Below are 5,700 nucleotides of genomic sequence, written 5' to 3'. Positions count from 1 at the left end.
CAAAATGCAATTTTCGAAAACGCGCATTTTTCCCTATCCAAAGAAAAACAAACAAACACCGGAAAACGAAATTTGATCTATTTATTAAATCTTCATTTTTCCTATATTTTGGGAAAGTCATATTATTCCCTCTCTCATATTTTGATATCGGAAAAATAATTGAAGATGAAATAAATAAATCAAATGATCCTCTTTTCAAATTCGAGAAAACTCTCAAATATGAAAATAACGAAATCTCCAACTCTCTCCAAAGGTCCTTGAGTTGCGTGAAATTTCTAGGATCGACCAAAATGCAAGAAAATAAGATATGCATGATGATCTAATGTATAACATTCCAAATTAAAAAAATTTGGGATGTTACAGCTCCGGCTTATGTTTCCTTGTACTAACAATGCAGCTGAGTACGAGGCCCTACTCCATGGTCTTCGGATGGCCAAAGAGATGAACTTGAGCCGGGTAAGATGCTTGGGAGACTCATACCTTGTGGCTCAATAGGTGTCAGGCAAGTGGGACTCTAAAGATCCCCTTATGGCGGCTTACCGTCGTGAAGTCGATGTTGTGGCTGGACATTTCAAGGGTTATGTGGTGGAACACATTGATCGAAGGAAGAATGAGGCGGCTGATGCCTTAAGCCGGCTGGGATCTCAGCGTAAGCCGGTGCCGCCTAACACCTTTCTTGATGTTTTGAATAATCCTTCTGTTAAGTTACCTACAGAGGAAGATCTGGCAATACCAGACCCGGAGGCACGGCTGGTGGCGGCTCTCCACGTTATCTCGGATTGGACAGTGCCTTATTTGGCTTACATGACCCGGGGAGAGTTGCCTGAAGATGAGACCTTGGCAAGACAAATTGCCCGGCGGTCCAAATCCATGACAATTGTCAATGGCGAGTTACATCATTGCAGCGTCACTGGAGCGTTTCAATGTTGCATGTCACCTACAGAGGGTCAGGAGATCCTTCGTGAGATTCATGAAGGCGATTGTGGTCATCACGCCGGCTCAAAATCTCTTGTGGCCAAAGCTTTCCGTCATGGGTTTTATTGGCTGACGGCTCATGCTGATGCAGAAGACCTGGTCAGTAAATGTGATGGATGTCAGAAATTCTCACGACGAGCCCATGTGCCGGCTCAAGAATTGAGGATGATTCCAATTACTTGGCCGTTTGCAGTCTGGGGGCTTGATATGGTCGGGTCTTTCAAAAGGTCTAAGGATAAAAAGACGCACCTCTTGGTGGCGGTTGACAAGTTCACAAAGTGGGTGGAGGCAAAGCCAGTCAGTAAGTGTGATGCAGCCACGGCGGTCCAGTTTATGAAAAAGGTGATTTTTCGCTTTGGTTTTCCACACAGCATCATAAATGATAATGGCACTAACCTCTCCAAAGGAGCTATGGAAGAGTTCTGTCAACGAGAGCATATCCGGCTTGACGTTTCAGCTGTGGCTCACCCTCAATCAAATGGTCAAGAAGAACAAGCTAATCAAGAAATCTTGAGGGGTATCAAGCCTCGGCTCTTGGTCCCCTTGCAGCGGACGCCGGGTTGTTGGGTGGAGGAGTTACCATCTGTACTTTGGAGCATCAATACTATACCTAACAGATCTACGGGTTACATGCCTTTCTTTATGGTGTATGGAGCAGAGGCAGTCCTGCCAAGTGACATCCATCATGACTCACCCCGTGTGGCGGCTTATGTTGAGGAAGACAATGAAAAAGCTCGGCAAGACGCACTTGACCTGTTGGATGAAGAGCGAGACTTGGCAATAGCCCGCTCGGTGATTTACCAGAAAGACCTGCGCCGCTATCACAGCCGCCGGGTTAGGTCCAGAACCTTTCAGGAAGGCGACTTAGTGCTCCGACTCATCCAGGATCAATCTCACAAGCACAAGCTATCCCCTCCTTGGGAAGGACCCTTTGTGGTCAGCAAGAATCTGAACAACGGATCATACTACCTTATCTACGTTTGGGAGCACAAAGACTCACGTAAGTCAGAGGAGGAGACCCGTCGGCCGTGGAATATCGCTCATCTTCGGCATTATTATACTTGAGCCATCGGCTCTAATGTGTATATACTTATACTATGTATATTACATAAAGCAATAAAGCAGGGCCTCTGTCCTTTTTTCCACTCCCAAAAAAGGTTTATGTGTTTTCTTTGTCAGGTGGTGGAGATAACCAAGGAGAAGCGGATCATATCTGAATCCGGCTTTCCTTTGGTCCGGCTTATGATCATATCTGAATCTAGCCGTGATCACTTGGGGGCTTCCTGTTCAAACATAGGCCGTATTCGAACCAAAGAGAACATAGCTGTCGATACCCACTTGATCGGCATACTGCCAAACCCACTTGGGGGCTTCTTGATCATATTTGAATCATAGCTTAACCCCTTTGGGTCTGACATGGATCGTATTCGAATCAGCGTCATTAAACAACTCTTATGGTCACTTGGGGGCTTCCTGTTCAAACATAGGTCGTATTCGAACCAAAGAGAACATAGCTGTCGATACCCACTTGATCGGCATTGCCACAGCCACTGGGGGCTAACAGATTGTATCCGAATCTTAGCTCAACCCCTTTGGACCGGTTCACTGATCGTATTCGAATCAGAAACCCTTGAATTTTGTTCATCATATTTTACAAGTATCAACATTGGATATCTTGCGACCCTCTTGAAAATACAATGGAGTACATTGCAATCCTCCAGGATTAAAATTGGTTACATCAGGTTGTTAAGTACCAGGTGAACTTTTATGTGCCAATTTTCAGGAGTTAAACTTACCCTCAGGGGTTGGCTTATATAAGCCGGAAAAGCAGCCGTAAGCATCACAGGGCAATGCAAGACATTTCTGCAAAGGACATAACAGATTCATATAAACTACAAAGTGCATAGTGACGGAGGCTTATGCAAATATTAAGGGCCATAAGCATGCGCAAAGGCATAGCAAAATTCAAAGTATTTTCTACTCTGTTACAAGACTCCCCAAGTCTGAATGATGCGGCATTGTTTTTCTAGAACGACATAAGCAGGTGGCGCCTGGCAATCTACTCTTGGGGTTGACTTGAAGCCTCCGGGTTATCCTTCTCCGCCTCTCCGCCGTCTGCTTTGTCCTGGAAGGATGATGAGGCCCAGTCAATGCCACTCAAGGCCTCAAACTCAGCTTCATCATCTATTAAACCGGTTGGGTCGACTTTAGGGGCAAAGGTATGCTTACGGATTGGAGGGATCAAGCTGACATCGTCATAATGCGGCGTGGGGATTCTCCGATTCTCCTTGTCATAACCCGGCTGACACTTGGTGAGGTCAGTGTCGTTTCCAATTTGAGTGGCCACAGGGCGTATATCCCTCACGCAGGTGGTGAAATCCTTTTCATCAAATGGAGTGCCATCGTCCTTTAAACTTGGATACCCATGAGCGATGTCGGCCGGGTCTAGCTCTGGTAACCAGGCTTTGGCCCGACTCAAAGTGGCTATTGCTCTGGCTCTTGCTTGGGCCCATCTCAACTCCTGAATCCGCTGAGGAAGTACAGCAAGCCGTTGTAACACATCTTGAGAGAGGTGGGGCACATCATTTGATAAGGCTACAACGGCCAAGGCACCTTGTGACCCGATGTACAGTTTCTCTACTAGAGTATACACCACCTTCAATTTGATCAGCGTATTCTGCTTGAGGTTTGTGCTCCTGGGGCCTGTATTGGTAAGTATAAGGTAAACCTCAGGTAACAATTGAAGGAATTTTTACAATATTTAATGCTTGCTTAAGATAACTTACCAAAGATCGCTGAGACCATCCGAGATATCTGGCGTTGTAAGCCGGTCAGTTTGGCTATTGCGTTTTCCAGCGACGCCTCTGCTGTCTCGGCCCGGGTCACCAGTCCGGCCTTTTCGTCAGTCCAAATTTTCTTCTCCGACTCAAAATTTTTCTTCAACTTCTCTTGTTCAGAGACGCTAAATTCAAATTTGGAGTTGGCCTTTTGAATTTCAATCTCCCGGGCTGCCAGGCGGTTCTTCAGGTCAGCAATCTCCGATTCAAATTGACTTATGGTGGCCTGGATTGCACCGGATAGTAGTCAAGATTACGGTAAATAATATTAAGTCCCAAGCACTTTGCAAGCAAAGATACTTGACACTTGGGGCTAATGTATACCGAAACTTTCTAAATTATTAAGTCGGTCCTGGATATTAAGTCCCAAATACTTTGCAAGCAAAGATACTTGGCACTTGGGGGCTAATGTGTATCGCAAGTTAAAGGTATTGTGTTACATCCGGTTTAAATATTTTTTTTCTTTAAGCCGGGCAAGCAGCTCTAACAATTTTTCTAAGTCTACATCATATTTATCCATAAGCAATAGACTTGGGGGCTGGTACAGTAAGTATGATTGAAAGTAAGGAAGCATAAGTCATACCTCAGATTTTTGCTGTATTTGCTTCACCATGTCAATTTCTAGGTCACGGCTGCTTTGCACCTAGTTGATATAGCCCGAGACGATCTCTCTCAAATGAGTATAGTCGGTGATATCCATCTTGGCCTTACGGCATTCTAGCAACTCCTCTTTAGCCGAGCATTTGGCAAGGATGGTGGGCCTGGCCGGCTCAACGAATTGAGCCTTGAGAAATTCCACTTCTGGGTCAGCCGTTTTGACTGGGCTAGGTGCCTCCGGGTTAACAGAACTATCAAGAATATCTTCAGCAGGCGGGTCAAAAGTTGGTGCTGCAATGTCTTGAGCCGGTTCAGGCGGCGGTTGATGTGTGGAAGAGTCGGGAGCAGCTATACCCTGTTCTGGTTCAGTCACCACAGGGGTTTTGGCCGGTTTATCCTTCTTGGTTTTCTTCCTGGGCTTAACCTGCACGCTGTGGGCAAATCAGAGAAATAAGTAAAGAAACATGAAGAAACAAAAACATAAGATGAATAAATTGATATTACCCAGGGGCAGTCTTAAAAGCTGGCATGTTTGATTGCATGGACTCGCCGGATGAAGGAGAGATATCCTGGTAATTGGAGTCAGATGAATTGAGAGGTTGACAGATTAGACCCGCCAAAGGTAAAAAGGGGTATAAGTTGGAGATAACCTCAGCCCGACGCTTCCGGGTTATGTCAGGCAGGCCGGAAGATAGCTTTGCATCCTTGCTGGTCCGGGTCTGCCTCCGGTTTTCAAATTGCTGTTGCTTCAAAATAAAGTCAGGATCTTGGTAAGCCAAAGGGTGTGAAAATCTTACTTTCCGGGTTACTCTTCGAATTTTCTGACGCAGCCAAAGCTCGGAGTCAGAGGAGATTATAGTTACCTCTTCCTCGATGGGTGAGCTGTTGCCCGTGTCTTCCTGAAAGAAGGTTAATATTAGTAAGGTAGTGATAAAGGAGAAAGGGAAATTAAAAAGTTACCTCTTCTTCATTATCATCAGAATCATCAAGCTGAAACAACTCAGAAGCGCTCGGCTTCCTTTTCCTCGAAGTGGTGGGCTTGGCAGTTTTCCTTTCGGCTCTCTTGGCCGCCCTGGCTTGCTTGGCCGCCTCATGATCATATTGGATTTTCCAGAAGTTATCATTTGCCTGTAAAAGGTTATATCGGGTTATGCATAAGAATACAGTATAACATGATAAAAAATAACCCGACGGCTGGAAACTTACTGCAGGGGCCGGGTTCTTCTTGCAAAAAGGTAGTAAGCCGAAAGCGTTACTATTCACTGTGCCCTCTTTCAACAAAGACTGAGTT

The sequence above is a fragment of the Triticum urartu genome, chromosome 5A (assembly GCF_056163025.1).
Source record: "Triticum urartu cultivar PI428250 chromosome 5A, HENAU_Tu73, whole genome shotgun sequence".
Taxonomy (NCBI): Eukaryota; Viridiplantae; Streptophyta; class Magnoliopsida; order Poales; family Poaceae; genus Triticum; species Triticum urartu.
This window is presented reverse-complemented; position numbering follows the sequence as displayed.